This window comes from Hydractinia symbiolongicarpus, chromosome 11 (assembly GCF_029227915.1).
Source record: "Hydractinia symbiolongicarpus strain clone_291-10 chromosome 11, HSymV2.1, whole genome shotgun sequence".
In the NCBI taxonomy this organism is placed as follows: domain Eukaryota; kingdom Metazoa; phylum Cnidaria; class Hydrozoa; order Anthoathecata; family Hydractiniidae; genus Hydractinia; species Hydractinia symbiolongicarpus.
Window position 1 is genome coordinate 15463927 of NC_079885.1, and position 18712 is coordinate 15482638.

Sequence of the window (18712 nt, forward strand, 5' to 3'; positions counted from 1 at the left end):
GCTTTCAAATGCACATAAACACGACCTATTTCGGATAATCCAGTCAAGAAATATGACCTTTAAAATTTAAACCATTTTCGATGTAATGTGCTAATAAATCGTAGATATCTGCCCGTTTGTTTGTCTACGACCATACCACGATGAACACACCTGTTCTCGTCCGATCACGGAAGTTAAGCATCGTTGGGCCGGGATAGTACTTGGATGGGGGACCGCCTGGGAACTCCTGGTGTCGTAGGCTATTGACTTTTTCACGTTACATTATTTATCATTACGACTGGGACGTATCTTTTTTACGCAATAGCCGCTGAGTAAATCAAGAAAGAGACATGATTAGAAGTTGCTTTCGCTTCAAAACGGCTACAATCTTGCAGCATTAAATGCGCCACGTCGCAAATAAATGGATTACGAGCGTCAGACAAAGAAAATGGCGATGTAGTTACTTTGCTAATTAACTTTGTCATATGAAAATTAAGTCTGAAAGCACCCTAGATTTCCTTCGTTGGAACTTTTTACCGGAAATCTTAAAGCGCATTATTGTCGTAATTAATGGATAGCGCTTGAAATGAGCTTTCAAATGCACATAAACACGACCTATTTCGGATAATCCAGTCAAGAAATATGACCTTCAAAATTTAAACCATTTTCGATGTAATGTGCTAATAAATCGTAGATATCTGCCCGTTTGTTTGTCTACGACCATACCACGATGAACACACCTGTTCTCGTCCGATCACGGAAGTTAAGCATCGTTGGGCCGGGATAGTACTTGGATGGGGACCGCCTGGGAACTCCTGGTGTCGTAGGCTATTGACTTTTTCACGTTACATTATTTATCATTACGACTGGGACGTATCTTTTTTACGCAATAGCCGCTGAGTAAATCAAGAAAGAGACATGATTAGAAGTTGCTTTCCCTTCAAAACGGCTACAATCTTGCAGCATTAAATGCGCCACGTCGCAAATAAATGGATTACGAGCGTCAGACAAAGAAAATGGCGATGTAGTTACTTTGCTAATTAACTTTGTCATATGAAAATTAAGTCTGAAAGCACCCTAGATTTCCTTCGTTGGAACTTTTTACCGGAAATCTTAAAGCGCATGGTTGTCGTAAAGAATCGATAGCGCTTAAAAAGAGCTTTCAAATGCACATAAACACGACCTATTTCGGATGATCCAGTCAAGAAATATGACCTTTAAAGTTTGAACCATTTTCGATGTAATGTGCTAATAAATCGTAGATATCTGCCCGTTTGTGTGTCTACGACCATACCACGATGAACACACCTGTTCTCGTCCGATCACGGAAGTTAAGCATCCTCGGGCAGGGATAGTACTTGGATGGAGGACCGCCTGGGAACTCCCGGTGTCGTAGGCTATTGACTTTTTCACGTTACATTATTTATCATTACGACTGTGATGTATCTTTTTTACGCAATAGCCGCTGAGTAAATCAAGTAAGGGACATCATTAGAAATTTCTTTCCCTTCAAAAGGGCTACGATCTGGCAGCATTAAATGCGCCACGTCGCAAATGAATGGATTACGAGCGTCAGACAAAGAGAATGGCGATGTAGCTAATTTGCTAATTAACTTTGTCATATGAAAATAAAGTCTGAAAGTACCCTGGATTGCCTTCGTTGGAACTTTTTACCGGAAATCTTAAAGCGCATGGTTGTCGTAATTAATGGATAGCGCTTGAAATGAGCTTTCAAATGCACATAAACACGACCTATTTCGGATGATCCAGTCAAGAAATATGACCTTTAAAGTTTAAACCATTTTCGATGTGATGTGCTAATAAATCGTAGATATCTGCCCGTTTGTTTGTTTACGACCATACCACGATGAACACACCTGTTCTCGTCCGATCACGGAAGTTAAGCATCGTCGGGCCGGGATAGTACTTGGATGGGGGACCGCCCGCCTGGGAACTCCCGGTGTCGTAGGCTATTGACTTTTTCACGTTACATTATTTATCATTACGACTGTGACGTATCTTTTTTACGAAATAGCCGCTGAGTAAATCTAGAAAGAGACATGATTAGAAGTTGCTTTCCCTTCAAAACGGCTACAATCTTGCTGCAATAAATGCGCCACGTCGCAAATGAATGGATTACGAGCGTCAGACAAAGAGAATGGCGATGTAGTTACTTTGCTAATTAACTTTGTCATATGAAAATTAAGTCTGAAAGCACCCTAGATTTCCTTCGTTGGAACTTTTTACCGGAAATCTTAAAGCGCATTACTGTCGTAATTACGGGATAGCGCTTAAAATGAGCTTTCAAATGCACATAAACACGACCTATTTCGGATAATCCAGTCAAGAAATATGACCTTTAAAATTTAAACCATTTTCGATGTAATGTGCTAATAAATCGTAGATATCTGCCCGTTTGTTTGTCTACGACCATACCACGATGAACACACCTGTTCTCGTCCGATCACGGAAGTTAAACATCGTCGGGCCGGGGTAGTACTTGGATGGGGGACCGCCTGGGAACTCCCGGTGTCGTAGGCTATTGACTTTTTCACGTTACATTATTTATCATTAGGACTGGGACGTATCTTTTTTACGCAATAGCCGCTGAGTAAATCAAGAAAGAGACATGATTATAAGTTGCTTTCCCTTCAAAACGGCTACAATCTTGCTGCAATAAATGCGCCACGTCGCAAATAAATGGATTACGAGCGTCAGACAAAGAAAATGGCGATGTAGTTACTTTGCTAATTAACTTTGTCATATGAAAATTAAGTCTGAAAGTACCCTAGATTGCCTTCGTTGGAACTTTTTACCGGAAATCTTAAAGCGCATTATTGTCGTAATTAATGGATAGCGCTTGAAACGAGCTTTCAAATGCACATAAACACAACCTTTTTCGGATAATCCAGTCAAGAAATATGACCTTTAAAATTTAAACCATTTTTGATGTAATGTGCTAATAAATCGTAGATATCTGCCCGTTTGTTTGTCTACGACCATACCACGATGAACACACCTGTTCTCGTCCGATCACGGAAGTTAAGCATCGTTGGGCCGGGATAGTACTTGGATGGGGGACCACCTGGGAACTCCCGGTGTCGTAGGCTATTGACTTTTTCACGATACATTATTTATCATTAGGACTGGGACGTATCTTTTTTACGCAATAGCCGCTGAGTAAATCAAGAAAGAGACATGATTATAATTTGCTTTCCCTTCAAAACGGCTACAATCTTGCTGCAATAAATGCGCCACGTCGCAAATAAATGGATTACGAGCGTCAGACAAAGAAAATGGCGATGTAGTTACTTTGCTAATTAACTTTGTCATATGAAAATTAAGTCTGAAAGCACCCTAGATTTCCTTCGTTGGAACTTTTTACCGGAAATCTTAAAGCGCATGGTTGTCGTAATTAATGGATAGCGCTTGAAATGAGCTTTCAAATGCACATAAACACGACCTATTTCGGATAATCCAGTCAAGAAATATGACCTTTAAAATTTAAACCATTTTCGATGTAATGTGCTAATAAATCGTAGATATCTGCCCGTTTGTTTGTCTACGACCATACCACGATGAACACACCTGTTCTCGTCCGATCACGGAAGTTAAGCATCGTTGGGCCTGGAGAGTACTTTGATGGGGGACCGCCTGGGAACTCCTGGTGTCGTAGGCTATTGACTTTTTCACGTTACATTATTTATCATTACGACTGGGACGTATCTTTTTTACGCAATAGCCGCTGAGTAAATCAAGAAAGAGACATGATTAGAAGTTGCTTTCCCTTCAAAACGGCTACAATCTTGCTGCAATAAATGCGCCACGTCGCAAATAAATGGATTACGAGCGTCAGACAAAGAAAATGGCGATGTAGTTACTTTGCTAATTAACTTTGTCATATGAAAATTAAGTCTGAAAGCACCCTAGATTTCCTTCGTTGGAACTTTTTACCGGAAATCTTAAAGCGCATTATTGTCGTAATTAATGAATAGCGCTTGAAATGAGCTTTCAAATGCACATAAACACGACCTATTTCGGATAATCCAGTCAAGAAATATGACCTTTAAAATTTAAACCATTTTCGATGTAATGTGCTAATAAATCGTAGATATCTGCCCGTTTGTTTGTCTACGACCATACCACGATGAACACACCTGTTCTCGTCCGATCACGGAAGTTAAGCATCGTCGGGCCAGGATAGTACTTGGATGGGGGACCGCCTGGGAACTCCCGGTGTCGTAGGCTATTGACTCTTTCACGTTACATTATTTATCATTACGACTGTGACGTATCTTTTTTACGCAATAGCCGCCGAGTAAATCAAGAAAGAGACATGATTAGAAGTTGCTTTCCCTTCAAAACGGCTACAATCTTGCTGCAATAAATGCGCCACGTCGCAAATGAATGGATTACGAGCGTCAGACAAAGAGAATGGCGATGTAGTTACTTTGCTAATTAACTTTGTCATATGAAAATTAAGTCTGAAAGCACCCTAGATTTCCTTCGTTGGAACTTTTTACCGGAAATCTTAAAGCGCATTATTGTCGTAATTACGGGATAGCGCTTAAAATGAGCTTTCAAATGCACATAAACACGACCTATTTTGGATAATCCAGTCAAGAAATATGACCTTTAAAATTTAAACCATTTTCGATGTAATGTGCTAATAAATCGTAGATATCTGCCCGTTTGTTTGTCTACGACCATACCACGATGAACACACCTGTTCTCGTCCGATCACGGAAGTTAAGCATCGTCGGGCCGGGGTAGTACTTGGATGGGGGACCGCCTGGGAACTCCCGGCGTCGTAGGCTATTGACTTTTTCACGTTACATTATTTATCATTAGGACTGGGACGTATCTTTTTTACGCAATAGCCGCTGAGTAAATCAAGAAAGAGACATGATTAGAAGTTGCTTTCCCTTCAAAACGGCTACAATCTTGCTGCAATAAATGCGCCACGTCGCAAATAAATGGATTACGAGCGTCAGACAAAGAAAATGGCGATGTAGTTACTTTGCTAATTAACTTTGTCATATGAAAATTAAGTCTGAAAGTACCCTAGATTGCCTTCGTTGGAACTTTTTACCGGAAATCTTAAAGCGCATTATTGTCGTAATTAATGGATAGCGCTTGAAACGAGCTTTCAAATGCACATAAACACAACCTTTTTCGGATAATCCAGTCAAGAAATATGACCTTTAAAATTTAAACCATTTTTGATGTAATGTGCTAATAAATCGTAGATATCTGCCCGTTTGTTTGTCTACGACCATACCACGATGAACACACCTGTTCTCGTCCGATCACGGAAGTTAAGCATCGTTGGGCCGGGATAGTACTTGGATGGGGGACCACCTGGGAACTCCCGGTGTCGTAGGCTATTGACTTTTTCACGTTACATTATTTATCATTAGGACTGGGACGTATCTTTTTTACGCAATAGCCGCTGAGTAAATCAAGAAAGAGACATGATTATAATTTGCTTTCCCTTCAAAACGGCTACAATCTTGCTGCAATAAATGCGCCACGTCGCAAATAAATGGATTACGAGCGTCAGACAAAGAAAATGGCGATGTAGTTACTTTGCTAATTAACTTTGTCATATGAAAATTAAGTCTGAAAGCACCCTAGATTTCCTTCGTTGGAACTTTTTACCGGAAATCTTAAAGCGCATGGTTGTCGTAATTAATGGATAGCGCTTGAAATGAGCTTTCAAATGCACATAAACACGACCTATTTCGGATAATCCAGTCAAGAAATATGACCTTTAAAATTTAAACCATTTTCGATGTAATGTGCTAATAAATCGTAGATATCTGCCCGTTTGTTTGTCTACGACCATACCACGATGAACACACCTGTTCTCGTCCGATCACGGAAGTTAAGCATCGTTGGGCCAGGATAGTACTTGGATGGGGGACCGCCTGGGAACTCCTGGTGTCGTAGGCTATTGACTTTTTCACGTTACATTATTTATCATTACGACTGGGACGTATCTTTTTTACGCAATAGCCGCTGAGTAAATCAAGAAAGAGACATGATTAGAAGTTGCTTTCCCTTCAAAACGGCTACAATCTTGCTGCAATAAATGCGCCACGTCGCAAATAAATGGATTACAAGCGTCAGACAAAGAAAATGGCGATGTAGTTACTTTGCTAATTAACTTTGTCATATGAAAATTAAGTCTGAAAGCACCCTAGATTTCCTTCGTTGGAACTTTTTACCGGAAATCTTAAAGCGCATTATTGTCGTAATTAATGAATAGCGCTTGAAATGAGCTTTCAAATGCACATAAACACGACCTATTTCGGATAATCCAGTCAAGAAATATGACCTTTAAAGTTTAAACCATTTTCGATGTAATGTGCTAATAAATCGTAGATATCTGCCCGTTTGTTTGTCTACGACCATACCACGATGAACACACCTGTTCTCGTCCGATCACGGAAGTTAAGCATCGTTGGGCCGGGATAGTACTTGGATGGGGTACCGCCTGGGAACTCCCGGTGTCGTAGGCTATTGACTTTTTCACGTTACATTATTTATCATTACGACTGGGACGTATCTTTTTTACGCAATAGCCGCTGAGTAAATCAAGAAAGAAGCATGATTAGAAGTTGCTTTCCCTTCAAAACGGCTACAATCTTGCTGCAATAAATGCGCCACGTCGCAAATAAATGGATTACGAGCGTCAGACAAAGAAAATGGCGATGTAGTTACTTTGCTAATTAACTTTGTCATATGAAAATTAAGTCTGAAAGCACCCTAGATTTCCTTCGTTGGAACTTTTTACCGGAAATCTTAAAGCGCATTATTGTCGTAATTAATGAATAGCGCTTGAAATGAGCTTTCAAATGCACATAAACACGACCTATTTCGGATAATCCAGTCAAGAAATATGACCTTTAAAATTTAAACCATTTTCGATGTAATGTGCTAATAAATCGTAGATATCTGCCCGTTTGTTTGTCTACGACCATACCACGATGAACACACCTGTTCTCGTCCGATCACGGAAGTTAAGCATCGTTGGGCCGGGATAGTACTTGGATGGGGAACCGCCTGGGAACTCCTGGTGTCGTAGGCTATTGACTTTTTCACGTTACATTATTTATCATTACGACTGGGACGTATCTTTCTTACGCAATAACCGCTGAGTAAATCAAGAAAGAGACATGATTAGAGGTTGCTTTCCCTTCAAAACGGCTACAATCTTGCAGCATTAAATGCGCCACGTCGCAAATAAATGGATTACGAGCGTCAGACAAAGAAAATGGCGATGTAGTTACTTTGCTAATTAACTTTGTCATATGAAAATTAAGTCTGAAAGCACCCTAGATTTCCTTCGTTGGAACTTTTTACCGGAAATCTTAAAGCGCATGGTTGTCGTAAGGAATCGATAGCGCTTGAAATGAGCTTTCAAATGCACATAAACACGACCTATTTCGGAAAATCCAGTCAAGAAATATGACCTTTAAAATTTAAACCATTTTTGATGTAATGTGCTAATAAATCGTAGATATCTGCCCGTTTGTTTGTCTACGACCATACCACGATGAACACACCTGTTCTCGTCCGATCACGGAAGTTAAGCATCGTCGGGCCAGGATAGTACTTGGATGGGGGACCGCCTGGGAACTCCCGGTGTCGTAGGCTATTGACTTTTTCACGTTACATTATTTATCATTAGGACTGGGACGTATCTTTTTTACGCAATAGCCGCTGAGTAAATCAAGAAAGAGACATGATTATAAGTTGCTTTCCCTTCAAAACGGCTACAATCTTGCTGCAATAAATGCGCCACGTCGCAAATAAATGGATTACGAGCGTCAGACAAAGAAAATGGCGATGTAGTTACTTTGCTAATTAACTTTGTCATATGAAAATTAAGTCTGAAAGTACCCTAGATTGCCTTCGTTGGAACTTTTTACCGGAAATCTTAAAGCGCATTATTGTCGTAATTAATGGATAGCGCTTGAAACGAGCTTTCAAATGCACATAAACACAACCTTTTTCGGATAATCCAGTCAAGAAATATGACCTTTAAAATTTAAACCATTTTTGATGTAATGTGCTAATAAATCGTAGATATCTGCCCGTTTGTTTGGCTACGACCATACCACGATGAACACACCTGTTCTCGTCCGATCACGGAAGTTAAGCATCGTTGGGCCGGGATAGTACTTGGATGGGGGACCGCCTGGGAACTCCCGGTGTCGTAGGCTATTGACTTTTTCACGTTACATTATTTATCATTAGGACTGGGACGTATCTTTTTTACGCAATAGCCGCTGAGTAAATCAAGAAAGAGACATGATTAGAAGTTGCTTTCCCTTCAAAACGGCTACAATCTTGCTGCAATAAATGCGCCACGTCGCAAATAAATGGATTACGAGCGTCAGACAAAGAAAATGGCGATGTAGTTACTTTGCTAATTAACTTTGTCATATGAAAATTAAGTCTGAAAGTACCCTAGATTGCCTTCGTTGGAACTTTTTACCGGAAATCTTAAAGCGCATTATTGTCGTAATTAATGGATAGCGCTTGAAACGAGCTTTCAAATGCACATAAACACAACCTTTTTCGGATAATCCAGTCAAGAAATATGACCTTTAAAATTTAAACCATTTTTGATGTAATGTGCTAATAAATCGTAGATATCTGCCCGTTTGTTTGTCTACGACCATACCACGATGAACACACCTGTTCTCGTCCGATCACGGAAGTTAAGCATCGTTGGGCCGGGATAGTACTTCGATGGGGGACCGCCTGGGAACACCCGGTGTCGTAGGCTATTGACTTTTTCACGTTACATTATTTATCATTAGGATTGGGACGTATCTTTTTTACGCAATAGCCGCTGAGTAAATCAAGAAAGAGACATGATTAGAAGTTGCTTTCCCTTCAAAACGGCTACAATCTTGCTGCAATAAATGCGCCACGTCGCAAATAAATGGATTACGAGCGTCAGACAAAGAAAATAGCGATGTAGTTACTTTGCTAATTAACTTTGTCATATGAAAATTAAGTCTGAAAGCACCCTAGATTTCCTTCGTTGGAACTTTTTACCGGAAATCTTAAAGCGCATTATTGTCGTAATTAATGGATAGCGCTTGAAATGAGCTTTCAAATGCACATAAACACGACCTATTTCGGATAATCCAATCAAGAAATATGACCTTTAAAATTTAAACCATTTTCGATGTAATGTGCTACCCGTTTGTTTGTCTACGACCATACCACGATGAACACACCTGTTCTCGTCCGATCACGGAAGTTAAGCATCGTTGGGCCGGGATAGTACGTGGATGGGGGACCGCCTGGGAACTCCTGGTGTCGTAGGCTATTGACTTTTTCACGTTACATTATTTATCATTACGACTGGGACGTATCTTTTTTACGCAATAGCCGCTGAGTAAATCAAGAAAGAGACATGATTAGAAGTTGCTTTCCCTTCAAAACGGCTACAATCTTGCTGCAATAAATGCGCCACGTCGCAAATAAATGGATTACGAGCGTCAGACAAAGAAAATGGCGATGTAGTTACTTTGCTAATTAACTTTGTCATATGAAAATTAAGTCTGAAAGTACCCTAGATTGCCTTCGTTGGAACTTTTTACCGGAAATCTTAAAGCGCATTATTGTCGTAATTAATGGATAGCGCTTGAAACGAGCTTTCAAATGCACATAAACACAACCTTTTTCGGATAATCCAGTCAAGAAATATGACCTTTAAAATTTAAACCATTTTTGATGTAATGTGCTAATAAATCGTAGATATCTGCCCGTTTGTTTGGCTACGACCATACCACGATGAACACACCTGTTCTCGTCCGATCACGGAAGTTAAGCATCGTTGGGCCGGGATAGTACTTGGATGGGGGACCGCCTGGGAACTCCCGGTGTCGTAGGCTATTGACTTTTTCACGTTACATTATTTATCATTAGGACTGGGACGTATCTTTTTTACGCAATAGCCGCTGAGTAAATCAAGAAAGAGACATGATTAGAAGTTGCTTTCCCTTCAAAACGGCTACAATCTTGCTGCAATAAATGCGCCACGTCGCAAATAAATGGATTACGAGCGTCAGACAAAGAAAATGGCGATGTAGTTACTTTGCTAATTAACTTTGTCATATGAAAATTAAGTCTGAAAGTACCCTAGATTGCCTTCGTTGGAACTTTTTACCGGAAATCTTAAAGCGCATTATTGTCGTAATTAATGGATAGCGCTTGAAACGAGCTTTCAAATGCACATAAACACAACCTTTTTCGGATAATCCAGTCAAGAAATATGACCTTTAAAATTTAAACCATTTTTGATGTAATGTGCTAATAAATCGTAGATATCTGCCCGTTTGTTTGTCTACGACCATACCACGATGAACACACCTGTTCTCGTCCGATCACGGAAGTTAAGCATCGTTGGGCCGGGATAGTACTTCGATGGGGGACCGCCTGGGAACTCCTGGTGTCGTAGGCTATTGACTTTTTCACGTTACATTATTTATCATTACGACTGGGACGTATCTTTTTTACGCAATAGCCGCTGAGTAAATCAAGAAAGAGACATGATTAGAAGTTGCTTTCCCTTCAAAACGGCTACAATCTTGCTGCAATAAATGCGCCACGTCGCAAATAAATGGATTACGAGCGTCAGACAAAGAAAATGGCGATGTAGTTACTTTGCTAATTAACTTTGTCATATGAAAATTAAGTCTGAAAGCACCCTAGATTTCCTTCGTTGGAACTTTTTACCGGAAATCTTAAAGCGCATTATTGTCGTAATTAAGGAATAGCGCTTGAAATGAGCTTTCAAATGCACATAAACACGACCTATTTCGGATAATCCAGTCAAGAAATATGACTTTTAAAGTTTAAACCATTTTCGATGTAATGTGCTAATAAATCGTAGATATCTGCCCGTTTGTTTGTCTACGACCATACCACGATGAACACACCTGTTCTCGTCAGATCACGGAAGTTAAGCATCGTTGGGCCGGGATAGTACTTGGATGGGGGACCGCCTGGGAACTCCCGGTGTCGTAGGCTATTGACTTTTTCACGTTACATTATTTATCATTACGACTGGGACGTATCTTTTTTACGCAATAGCCGCTGAGTAAATCAAGAAAGAGACATGATTAGAAGTTGCTTTCCCTTCAAAACGGCTACAATCTTCCTGCAATAAATGCGCCACGTCGCAAATAAATGGATTACGAGCGTCAGACAAAGAAAATGGCGATGTAGTTACTTTGCTAATTAACTTTGTCATATGAAAATTAAGTCTGAAAGCACCCTAGATTTTCTTCGTTGGAACTTTTTACCGGAAATCTTAAAGCGCATTATTGTCGTAATTAATGGATAGCGCTTGAAACGAGCTTTCAAATGCACATAAACACGACCTATTTCGGATAATCCAGTCAAGAAATATGACCTTTAAAATTTAAACCATTTTCGATGTAATGTGCTAATAAATCGTAGATATCTGCCCGTTTGTTTGTCTACGACCATACCACGATGAACACACCTGTTCTCGTCCGATCACGGAAGTTAAGCATCGTTGGGCCGGGATAGTACGTGGATGGGGGACCGCCTGGGAACTCCTGGTGTCGTAGGCTATTGACTTTTTCACGTTACATTATTTATCATTACGACTGGGACGTATCTTTTTTACGCAATAGCCGCTGAGTAAATCAAGAAAGAGACATGATTAGAAGTTGCTTTCCCTTCAAAACGGCTACAATCTTGCAGCATTAAATGCGCCACGTCGCAAATAAATGGATTACGAGGGTCAGACAAAGAAAATGGCGATGTAGTTACTTTGCTAATTAACTTTGTCATATGAAAATTAAGTCTGAAAGCACCCTAGATTTCCTTCGTTGGAACTTTTTACCGGAAATCTTAAAGCGCATGGTTGTCGTAAAGAATCGATAGCGCTTGAAACGAGCTTTCAAATGCACATAAACACAACCTATTTCGGATAATCCAGTCAAGAAATATGACCTTTAAAATTTAAACCATTTTTGATGTAATGTGCTAATAAATCGTAGATATCTGCCCGTTTGTTTGTCTACGACCATACCACGATGAACACACCTGTTCTCGTCCGATCACGGAAGTTAAGCATCGTTGGGCCGGGATAGTACTTGGATGGGGGACCGCCTGGGAACTCCCGGTGTCGTAGGCTATTGACTTTTTCACGTTACATTATTTATCATTAGGACTAGGACGTATCTTTTTTACGCAATAGCCGCTGAGTAAATCAAGAAAGAGACATGATTAGAAGTTGCTTTCCCTTCAAAACGGCTACAATCTTGCTGCAATAAATGCGCCACGTCGCAAATAAATGGATTACGAGCGTCAGACAAAGAAAATGGCGATGTAGTTACTTTGCTAATTAACTTTGTCATATGAAAATTAAGTCTGAAAGTACCCTAGATGGCCTTCGTTGGAACTTTTTACCGGAAATCTTAAAGCGCATTATTGTCGTAATTAATGGATAGCGCTTGAAACGAGCTTTGAAATGCACATAAACACAACCTTTTTCGGATAATCCAGTCAAGAAATATGACCTTTAAAATTTAAACCATTTTTGATGTAATGTGCTAATAAATCGTAGATATCTGCCCGTTTGTTTGTCTACCACCATACCACGATGAACACACCTGTTCTCGTCCGATCACGGAAGTTAAGCATCGTTGGGCCGGGATAGTACTTGGATGGGGGACCGCCTGGGAACTCCCGGTGTCGTAGGCTATTGACTTTTTCACGTTACATTATTTATCATTAGGACTAGGACGTATCTTTTTTACGCAATAGCCGCTGAGTAAATCAAGAAAGAGACATGATTATAAGTTGCTTTCCCTTCAAAACGGCTACAATCTTGCTGCAATAAATGCGCCACGTCGCAAATAAATGGATTACGAGCGTCAGACAAAGAAAATGGCGATGTAGTTACTTTGCTAATTAACTTTGTCATATGAAAATTAAGTCTGAAAGTACCCTAGATTGCCTTCGTTGGAACTTTTTACCGGAAATCTTAAAGCGCATTATTGTCGTAATTAATGGATAGCGCTTGAAACGAGCTTTCAAATGCACATAAACACAACCTTTTTCGGATAATCCAGTCAAGAAATATGACCTTTAAAATTTAAACCATTTTTGATGTAATGTGCTAATAAATCGTAGATATCTGCCCGTTTGTTTGTCTACGACCATACCACGATGAACACACCTGTTCTCGTCCGATCACGGAAGTTAAGCATCGTTGGGCCGGGATAGTACTTGGATGGGGGACCGCCTGGGAACTCCCGGTGTCGTAGGCTATTGACTTTTTCACGTTACATTATTTATCATTAGGACTGGGACGTATCTTTTTTACGCAATAGCCGCTGAGTAAATCAAGAAAGAGACATGATTAGAAGTTGCTTTCCCTTCAAAACGGCTACAATCTTGCTGCAATAAATGCGCCACGTCGCAAATAAATGGATTACGAGCGTCAGACAAAGAAAATGGCGATGTAGTTACTTTGCTAATTAACTTTGTCATATGAAAATTAAGTCTGAAAGTACCCTAGATTGCCTTCGTTGGAACTTTTTACCGGAAATCTTAAAGCGCATTATTGTCGTAATTAATGGATAGCGCTTGAAACGAGCTTTCAAATGCACATAAACACAACCTTTTTCGGATAATCCAGTCAAGAAATATGACCTTTAAAATTTAAACCATTTTTGATGTAATGTGCTAATAAATCGTAGATATCTGCCCGTTTGTTTGTCTACGACCATACCACGATGAACACACCTGTTCTCGTCCGATCACGGAAGTTAAGCATCGTTGGGCCGGGATAGTACTTGGATGGGGGACCGCCTGGGAACTCCCGGTGTCGTAGGCTATTGACTTTTTCACGTTACATTATTTATCATTAGGACTGGGACGTATCTTTTTTACGCAATAGCCGCTGAGTAAATCAAGAAAGAGACATGATTAGAATTTGCTTTCCCTTCAAAACGGCTACAATCTTGCTGCAATAAATGCGCCACGTCGCAAATAAATGGATTACAAGCGTCAGACAAAGAAAATGGCGATGTAGTTACTTTGCTAATTAACTTTGTCATATGAAAATTAAGTCTGAAAGCACCCTAGATTTCCTTTGTTGGAACTTTTTACCGGAAATCTTAAAGCGCATGATTGTCGTAAAGAATCGATAGCGCTTAAAAAGAGCTTTCAAATGCACATAAACACGACCTATTTCGGATGATCCAGTCAAGAAATATGACCTTTAAAGTGTGAACCATTTTCGATGTAATGTGCTAATAAATCGTAAATATCTGCCCCTTTGTGTGTCTACGACCATACCACGATGAACACACCTGTTCTCGTCCGATCACGGAAGTTAAGCATCGTTGGGCCGGGATAGTACTTGGATGGGGGACCGCCTGGGAACTCCCGGTGTCGTAGGCTATTGACTTTTTCACGTTACATTATTTATCATTACGACTGGGACGTATCTTTTTTACGCAATAGCCGCCGAGTAAATCAAGAAAGAGACATGATTAGAAGTTGCTTTCCCTTCAAAACGGCTACAATCTTGCTGCAATAAATGCGCCACGTCGCAAATAAATGGATTACGAGCGTCAGACAAAGAAGATGGCGATGTAGTTACTTTGCTAATTAACTTTGTCATATGAAAATTAAGTCTGAAAGTACCCTAGATTGCCTTCGTTGGAACTTTTTACCGGAAATCTTAAAGCGCATTATTGTCGTAATTAATGGATAGCGCTTGAAACGAGCTTTCAAATGCACATAAACACAACCTATTTCGGATAATCCAGTCAAGAAATATGACCTTTAAAATTTAAACCATTTTTGATGTAATGTGCTAATAAATCGTAGATATCTGCCCGTTTGTTTGTCTACGACCATACCACGATGAACACACCTGTTCTCGTCCGATCACGGAAGTTAAGCATCGTTGGGCCGGGATAGTACTTGGATGGGGAACCGCCTGGGAACTCCCGGTGTCGTAGGCTATTGACTTTTTCACGTTACATTATTTATCATTAGGACTGGGACGTATCTTTTTTACGCAATAGCCGCTGAGTAAATCAAGAAAGAGACATGATTAGAATTTGCTTTCCCTTCAAAACGGCTACAATCTTGCTGCAATAAATGCGCCACGTCGCAAATAAATGGATTACAAGCGTCAGACAAAGAAAATGGCGATGTAGTTACTTTGCTAATTAACTTTGTCATATGAAAATTAAGTCTGAAAGCACCCTAGATTTCCTTCGTTGGAACTTTTTACCTGAAATCTTAAAGCGCATGATTGTCGTAAAGAATCGACAGCGCTTAAAAAGAGCTTTCAATTGCACATAAACACGACCTATTTCAAATGATCCAGTCAAGAAATATGACCTTTAAAGTGTGAACCATTTTCGATGTAATGTGCTAATAAATCGTAGATATCTGCCCCTTTGTGTGTCTACGACCATACCACGATGAACACACCTGTTCTCGTCCGATCACGGAAGTTAAGCATCGTTGGGCCGGGATAGTACTTGGATGGGGGACCGCCTGGGAACTCCCGGTGTCGTAGGCTATTGACTTTTTCACGTTACATTAGTTATCATTACGACTGTGACGTATCTTTTTTACGCAATAGCCGCTGAGTAAATCAAGTAAGGGACGTCATTAGAAGTTTCTTTCCCTTCAAAAGGGCTACGATCTGGCAGCATTAAATGCGCCACGTCGCAAATGAATGGATTACGAGCGTCAGACAAAGAAAATGGCGATGTAGCTAACTTGCTAATTAACTTTGTCATATGAAAATTAGGTCTGAAAGTACCCTAGATTGCCTTTGTTGGAACTTTTTACCGGAAATCTTAAAGCGCATGGTTGTCGTAATTAATCGATAGCGCTTGAAATGAGCTTTCAAATGCACATAAACACGACCTATTTCGGATAATCCAGTCAAGAAATATGACCTTTAAAGTTTAAACCATTTTCGATGTAATGTGCTAATAAATCGTAGATATCTGCCCGTTTGTTTGTCTACGACCATACCACGATGAACACACCTGTTCTCGTCCGATCACGGAAGTTAAGCATCGTTGGGCCGGGATAGTACTTGGATGGGGGACCGCCTGGGAACTCCCGGTGTCGTAGGCTATTGACTTTTTCACGTTACATTATTTATCATTAGGACTAGGACGTATCTTTCTTACGCAATAGCCGCTGAGTAAATCAAGAAAGAGACATGATTAGAATTTGCTTTCCCTTCAAAACGGCTACAATCTTGCTGCAATAAATGCGCCACGTCGCAAATAAATGGATTACAAGCGTCAGACAAAGAAAATGGCGATGTAGTTACTTTGCTAATTAACTTTGTCATATGAAAATTAAGTCTGAAAGCACCCTAGATTTCCTTCGTTGGAACTTTTTACCGGAAATCTTAAAGCGCATGATTGTCGTAAAGAATCGACAGCGCTTAAAAAGAGCTGTCAAATGCACATAAACACGACCTATTTCGGATGATCCAGTCAAGAAATATGACCTTTAAAGTGTGAACCATTTTCGATGTAATGTGCTAATAAATCGTAAATATCTGCCCCTTTGTGTGTCTACGACCATACCACGATGAACACACCTGTTCTCGTCCGATCACGGAAGTTAAGCATCGTTGGGCCGGGATAGTACTTGGATGGGGGACCGCCTGGGAACTCCCGGTGTCGTAGGCTATTGACTTTTTCACGTTACATTATTTATCATTACGACTGTGACGTATCTTTTTTACGCAATAGCCGCCGAGTAAATCAAGAAAGAGACATGATTAGAAGTTGCTTTCCCTTCAAAACGGCTACGATCTGGCAGCAATAAATGCGCCAAGTCGCAAATGAATGGATTACGAGCGTCAGACAAAGAAAATGGCGATGTAGTTAATTTGCTAATTAACTTTGTCATATGAAAATTAAGTCTGAAAGTACCCTAGATTTCCTTCGTTGGAACTTTTTACCGGAAATCTTAAAGCGCATGATTGTCGTAAAGAATCGACAGCGCTTAAAAAGAGCTGTCAAATGCACATAAACACGACCTATTTCGGATGATCCAGTCAAGAAATATGACCTTTAAAGTGTGAACCATTTTCGATGTAATGTGCTAATAAATCGTAAATATCTGCCCCTTTGTGTGTCTACGACCATACCACGATGAACACACCTGTTCTCGTCCGATCACGGAAGTTAAGCATCGTTGGGCCGGGATAGTACTTGGATGGGGGACCGCCTGGGAACTCCCGGTGTCGTAGGCTATTGACTTTTTCACGTTACATTATTTATCATTACGACTGTGACGTATCTTTTTTACGCAATAGCCGCCGAGTAAATCAAGAAAGAGACATGATTAGAAGTTGCTTTCCCTTCAAAACGGCTACGATCTGGCAGCAATAAATGCGCCAAGTCGCAAATGAATGGATTACGAGCGTCAGACAAAGAAAATGGCGATGTAGTTAATTTGCTAATTAACTTTGTCATATGAAAATTAAGTCTGAAAGTACCCTAGATTGCCTTCGTTGGAACTTTTTACCGGAAATCTTAAAGCGCATTATTGTCGTAATTAATCGATAGCGCTTGAAATGAGCTTTCAAATGCACATAAACACGACCTATTTCGGATAATCCAGTCAAGAAATATGACCTTTAAAGTTTAAACCATTTTCGATGTAATGTGCTAATAAATCGTAGATATCTGCCCGTTTGTTTGTCTACGACCATACCACGATGAACACACCTGTTCTCGTCCGATCACGGAAGTTAAGCATCGTTGGGCCGGGATAGTACTTGGATGTGGGACCGCCTGGGAACTCCCGGTGTCGTAGGCTATTGACTTTTTCACGTTACATTATTTATCATTACGACTGGGACGTATCTTTTTTACGCAATAGCCGCCGAGTAAATCAAGAAAGAGACATGATTAGAAGTTGCTTTCCCTTCAAAACGGCTACAATCTTGCTGCAATAAATGCGCCACGTCGCAAATAAATGGATTACGAGCGTCAGACAAAGAAAATGGCGATGTAGTTACTTTGCTAATTAACTTTGTCATATGAAAATTAAGTCTGAAAGTACCCTAGATTGCCTTCGTTGGAACTTTTTACCGGAAATCTTAAAGCGCATTATTGTCGTAATTAATGGATAGCGCTTGAAACGAGCTTTCAAATGCACATAAACACAACCTATTTCGGATAATCCAGTCAAGAAATATGACCTTTAAAATTTAAACCATTTTTGATGTAATGTGCTAATAAATCGTAGATATCTGCCCGTTTGTTTGTCTACGACCATACCACGATGAACACACCTGTTCTCGTCCGATCACGGAAGTTAAGCATCGTTGGGCCGGGATAGTACTTGGATGGGGAACCGCCTGGGAACTCCCGGTGTCGTAGGCTATTGACTTTTTCACGTTACATTATTTATCATTAGGACTGGGACGTATCTTTTTTACGCAATAGCCGCTGAGTAAATCAAGAAAGAGACATGATTAGAATTTGCTTTCCCTTCAAAACGGCTACAATCTTGCTGCAATAAATGCGCCACGTCGCAAATAAATGGATTACGAGCGTCAGACAAAGAAAATGGCGATGTAGTTACTTTGCTAATTAACTTTGTCATATGAAAATTAAGTCTGAAAGCACCCTAGATTTCCTTCGTTGGAACTTTTTACCGG

The 18712-nt window shown here is 40.2% G+C and overlaps 33 non-coding genes across 33 annotated transcripts; all 33 read left to right on the forward strand.

Moving 5' to 3' along the window:
- Positions 1 to 122: 122 nt before the first annotated feature.
- Positions 123 to 241, forward strand: LOC130616189 (5S ribosomal RNA). Its single transcript, XR_008977272.1, has one exon. It is a non-coding gene; the product is annotated as a 5S ribosomal RNA (ribosomal RNA).
- A 450-nt stretch (positions 242 to 691) lies between these two features.
- LOC130616374 (5S ribosomal RNA) lies at positions 692 to 809 on the forward strand. Its single transcript, XR_008977457.1, has one exon. It is a non-coding gene; the product is annotated as a 5S ribosomal RNA (ribosomal RNA).
- Positions 810 to 1259: 450 nt separating this feature from the next.
- On the forward strand, positions 1260 to 1378 carry LOC130618090 (5S ribosomal RNA). The gene has a single exon (XR_008979164.1). It is a non-coding gene; the product is annotated as a 5S ribosomal RNA (ribosomal RNA).
- Positions 1379 to 1828: 450 nt separating this feature from the next.
- On the forward strand, positions 1829 to 1951 carry LOC130617985 (5S ribosomal RNA). The gene has a single exon (XR_008979061.1). It is a non-coding gene; the product is annotated as a 5S ribosomal RNA (ribosomal RNA).
- Positions 1952 to 2401: 450 nt separating this feature from the next.
- On the forward strand, positions 2402 to 2520 carry LOC130615322 (5S ribosomal RNA). Its single transcript, XR_008976412.1, has one exon. It is a non-coding gene; the product is annotated as a 5S ribosomal RNA (ribosomal RNA).
- A 450-nt stretch (positions 2521 to 2970) lies between these two features.
- Positions 2971 to 3089, forward strand: LOC130615063 (5S ribosomal RNA). The gene has a single exon (XR_008976153.1). It is a non-coding gene; the product is annotated as a 5S ribosomal RNA (ribosomal RNA).
- Positions 3090 to 3539: 450 nt separating this feature from the next.
- On the forward strand, positions 3540 to 3658 carry LOC130615485 (5S ribosomal RNA). Its single transcript, XR_008976574.1, has one exon. It is a non-coding gene; the product is annotated as a 5S ribosomal RNA (ribosomal RNA).
- Positions 3659 to 4108: 450 nt separating this feature from the next.
- LOC130618663 (5S ribosomal RNA) lies at positions 4109 to 4227 on the forward strand. The gene has a single exon (XR_008979506.1). It is a non-coding gene; the product is annotated as a 5S ribosomal RNA (ribosomal RNA).
- Positions 4228 to 4677: 450 nt separating this feature from the next.
- On the forward strand, positions 4678 to 4796 carry LOC130615391 (5S ribosomal RNA). Its single transcript, XR_008976480.1, has one exon. It is a non-coding gene; the product is annotated as a 5S ribosomal RNA (ribosomal RNA).
- A 450-nt stretch (positions 4797 to 5246) lies between these two features.
- Positions 5247 to 5365, forward strand: LOC130615075 (5S ribosomal RNA). The gene has a single exon (XR_008976166.1). It is a non-coding gene; the product is annotated as a 5S ribosomal RNA (ribosomal RNA).
- Positions 5366 to 5815: 450 nt separating this feature from the next.
- Positions 5816 to 5934, forward strand: LOC130614959 (5S ribosomal RNA). Its single transcript, XR_008976050.1, has one exon. It is a non-coding gene; the product is annotated as a 5S ribosomal RNA (ribosomal RNA).
- A 450-nt stretch (positions 5935 to 6384) lies between these two features.
- Positions 6385 to 6503, forward strand: LOC130615449 (5S ribosomal RNA). The gene has a single exon (XR_008976537.1). It is a non-coding gene; the product is annotated as a 5S ribosomal RNA (ribosomal RNA).
- A 450-nt stretch (positions 6504 to 6953) lies between these two features.
- On the forward strand, positions 6954 to 7072 carry LOC130619292 (5S ribosomal RNA). Its single transcript, XR_008980033.1, has one exon. It is a non-coding gene; the product is annotated as a 5S ribosomal RNA (ribosomal RNA).
- A 450-nt stretch (positions 7073 to 7522) lies between these two features.
- On the forward strand, positions 7523 to 7641 carry LOC130618676 (5S ribosomal RNA). The gene has a single exon (XR_008979508.1). It is a non-coding gene; the product is annotated as a 5S ribosomal RNA (ribosomal RNA).
- A 450-nt stretch (positions 7642 to 8091) lies between these two features.
- Positions 8092 to 8210, forward strand: LOC130615438 (5S ribosomal RNA). The gene has a single exon (XR_008976526.1). It is a non-coding gene; the product is annotated as a 5S ribosomal RNA (ribosomal RNA).
- Positions 8211 to 8660: 450 nt separating this feature from the next.
- On the forward strand, positions 8661 to 8779 carry LOC130619144 (5S ribosomal RNA). The gene has a single exon (XR_008979886.1). It is a non-coding gene; the product is annotated as a 5S ribosomal RNA (ribosomal RNA).
- Positions 8780 to 9211: 432 nt separating this feature from the next.
- Positions 9212 to 9330, forward strand: LOC130615743 (5S ribosomal RNA). Its single transcript, XR_008976831.1, has one exon. It is a non-coding gene; the product is annotated as a 5S ribosomal RNA (ribosomal RNA).
- Positions 9331 to 9780: 450 nt separating this feature from the next.
- Positions 9781 to 9899, forward strand: LOC130615439 (5S ribosomal RNA). The gene has a single exon (XR_008976527.1). It is a non-coding gene; the product is annotated as a 5S ribosomal RNA (ribosomal RNA).
- Positions 9900 to 10349: 450 nt separating this feature from the next.
- LOC130617484 (5S ribosomal RNA) lies at positions 10350 to 10468 on the forward strand. Its single transcript, XR_008978561.1, has one exon. It is a non-coding gene; the product is annotated as a 5S ribosomal RNA (ribosomal RNA).
- Positions 10469 to 10918: 450 nt separating this feature from the next.
- LOC130617655 (5S ribosomal RNA) lies at positions 10919 to 11037 on the forward strand. The gene has a single exon (XR_008978732.1). It is a non-coding gene; the product is annotated as a 5S ribosomal RNA (ribosomal RNA).
- Positions 11038 to 11487: 450 nt separating this feature from the next.
- On the forward strand, positions 11488 to 11606 carry LOC130615745 (5S ribosomal RNA). The gene has a single exon (XR_008976832.1). It is a non-coding gene; the product is annotated as a 5S ribosomal RNA (ribosomal RNA).
- Positions 11607 to 12056: 450 nt separating this feature from the next.
- Positions 12057 to 12175, forward strand: LOC130616120 (5S ribosomal RNA). The gene has a single exon (XR_008977204.1). It is a non-coding gene; the product is annotated as a 5S ribosomal RNA (ribosomal RNA).
- A 450-nt stretch (positions 12176 to 12625) lies between these two features.
- On the forward strand, positions 12626 to 12744 carry LOC130616326 (5S ribosomal RNA). Its single transcript, XR_008977409.1, has one exon. It is a non-coding gene; the product is annotated as a 5S ribosomal RNA (ribosomal RNA).
- Positions 12745 to 13194: 450 nt separating this feature from the next.
- Positions 13195 to 13313, forward strand: LOC130616134 (5S ribosomal RNA). Its single transcript, XR_008977217.1, has one exon. It is a non-coding gene; the product is annotated as a 5S ribosomal RNA (ribosomal RNA).
- Positions 13314 to 13763: 450 nt separating this feature from the next.
- LOC130616146 (5S ribosomal RNA) lies at positions 13764 to 13882 on the forward strand. Its single transcript, XR_008977229.1, has one exon. It is a non-coding gene; the product is annotated as a 5S ribosomal RNA (ribosomal RNA).
- Positions 13883 to 14332: 450 nt separating this feature from the next.
- On the forward strand, positions 14333 to 14451 carry LOC130616158 (5S ribosomal RNA). Its single transcript, XR_008977241.1, has one exon. It is a non-coding gene; the product is annotated as a 5S ribosomal RNA (ribosomal RNA).
- Positions 14452 to 14901: 450 nt separating this feature from the next.
- On the forward strand, positions 14902 to 15020 carry LOC130615403 (5S ribosomal RNA). Its single transcript, XR_008976492.1, has one exon. It is a non-coding gene; the product is annotated as a 5S ribosomal RNA (ribosomal RNA).
- A 450-nt stretch (positions 15021 to 15470) lies between these two features.
- On the forward strand, positions 15471 to 15589 carry LOC130616170 (5S ribosomal RNA). Its single transcript, XR_008977253.1, has one exon. It is a non-coding gene; the product is annotated as a 5S ribosomal RNA (ribosomal RNA).
- Positions 15590 to 16039: 450 nt separating this feature from the next.
- On the forward strand, positions 16040 to 16158 carry LOC130616182 (5S ribosomal RNA). Its single transcript, XR_008977266.1, has one exon. It is a non-coding gene; the product is annotated as a 5S ribosomal RNA (ribosomal RNA).
- A 450-nt stretch (positions 16159 to 16608) lies between these two features.
- LOC130616195 (5S ribosomal RNA) lies at positions 16609 to 16727 on the forward strand. The gene has a single exon (XR_008977279.1). It is a non-coding gene; the product is annotated as a 5S ribosomal RNA (ribosomal RNA).
- A 450-nt stretch (positions 16728 to 17177) lies between these two features.
- LOC130616207 (5S ribosomal RNA) lies at positions 17178 to 17296 on the forward strand. The gene has a single exon (XR_008977291.1). It is a non-coding gene; the product is annotated as a 5S ribosomal RNA (ribosomal RNA).
- Positions 17297 to 17746: 450 nt separating this feature from the next.
- Positions 17747 to 17865, forward strand: LOC130616561 (5S ribosomal RNA). Its single transcript, XR_008977643.1, has one exon. It is a non-coding gene; the product is annotated as a 5S ribosomal RNA (ribosomal RNA).
- Positions 17866 to 18315: 450 nt separating this feature from the next.
- Positions 18316 to 18434, forward strand: LOC130615404 (5S ribosomal RNA). Its single transcript, XR_008976493.1, has one exon. It is a non-coding gene; the product is annotated as a 5S ribosomal RNA (ribosomal RNA).
- Positions 18435 to 18712: the final 278 nt, after the last annotated feature.